This window comes from Bombus vosnesenskii, unplaced genomic scaffold (assembly GCF_011952255.1).
Source record: "Bombus vosnesenskii isolate JDL3184/JDL3185 unplaced genomic scaffold, Bvos_JDL3184-5_v1.1 scf7180000013264, whole genome shotgun sequence".
Taxonomy (NCBI): domain Eukaryota; kingdom Metazoa; phylum Arthropoda; class Insecta; order Hymenoptera; family Apidae; genus Bombus; species Bombus vosnesenskii.
In genome coordinates, this window is record NW_022882924.1 from 9003716 (window position 1) to 9005271 (window position 1556).

Consider the following 1556-nt stretch of genomic DNA (forward strand, 5'->3'; position numbering starts at 1 on the left):
AAAGAAATCCTTATCAATAATAATTTCATTCATTGAAATATTTATTTGTAGACTTATGTTATGTTCAATATATTATATTAAATGACGATTAAACTCTTTCCGAATATATCTATTATTATATTTCATAGAGATCAATGACGAGCAACATTTATTAATTGTTGATACAATATGCTACGTAATGAGACACAAGTTCGTCAACTCGCCAGGTTGGCCGAGCGGTCTAAGGCGCCAGACTTAAGTTCTGGTTCCCGATTGGGAGCGTGGGTTCGAACCCCACACCTGGCAAATATTTTTTTTTTATTAGAAAATATACTTTAGATAATAAATGGATTATAAATATATAATTATCAAATGTTTCATTATATTTACCAACATAAGTTTCATTATGTAAATTTTATAATAATAGAAAGATCCCTATTATTGTAGTATACATCCCAATTTTAACATAAGAACATTGGATAAAATTGCAACGTATAAGAAACAAGTTTACATTGATATTATAATGTATAAATTCTTTGAACTTTATTGTAAACTTTAATTGCGAAGTATGTATATATTCAAAAATTCAACTACTGAAGATCAATGATGTCGATAAAAGAAATCTCTACAATGTTTACACGTGATATACATATGCATGTATATAGTTGAGACACAGACGAGGCACAGGAATAGACGTAACATTCAATCGCATACAAGCCATAGTGAATGATGTAATTAATGTTCTGTATCTTGTCTGTTGGGCAATGGTTAGGTCATCAGATCAATGGTCAATCATCAGGTCAATGATATGAGTGTTATCGATCGTAGATAATACAATATATGTTGTATGAATGGTATGAAGAAATCTGTGTTAGCAGCTATTGAATTAGAGGTTTCCAAATGATCAATGGATAGCAAAGCTTTTTAACAACTGTAAAAACATTGTGATTTTTTTTAACAACTACGATAAATTAAATAAATTCTGTATAACATCGTGTTTTAAGAAAATGATATCCATATAAAATAAAGGAAAACGTAGTTCTATATTAGGATTTTCATTTTTTCTTACATTATCTTTAATTACTATTTATTTGTACAGTTACTTTTAATACTTTTGGCCCAAATCAGTGCATTGCCTTTACAACGTATATACCGATTATTCATATTATTTTATTGGTACAAAAACACAACGTTATTTTAAATCAAAATGTTTCAAATGTCGAAGATGTTACGTAACTGTAGCGATTTGATGACATCCACGAATCTTCTTTTACATATTTGTCAATGAAATAAATTTAAAAAGTTACACTAATCTATGCTATTGCTAAATCAAAGCAGTAAGGCAAATTGCGCGATATAGATAAACAGATTTTTAATTCTGATCCTTTAAATAACTTCTGAACGAATCGTATTCTTCTATCGTTAGAAAACTTCTTTTTAAAAAACCATGGAAGAACCTACCTAAAATATCTAAGAATGTAAAAGAAGAAGAAACAAAATACATATTAAGAATCATTAAGAATTATTAATATGCATGACATCCCGTTCCACTTGTATGCTAATGATTTTTTAAGAAC

General features: G+C 28.3%; 1 non-coding gene across 1 annotated transcript; it reads left to right on the forward strand.

Moving 5' to 3' along the window:
* Positions 1-201: 201 nt before the first annotated feature.
* Trnal-uaa lies at positions 202-285 on the forward strand. Its single transcript has one exon. It is a non-coding gene; the product is annotated as a tRNA-Leu (tRNA).
* The last annotated feature ends 1271 nt before the right edge of the window (positions 286-1556 follow it).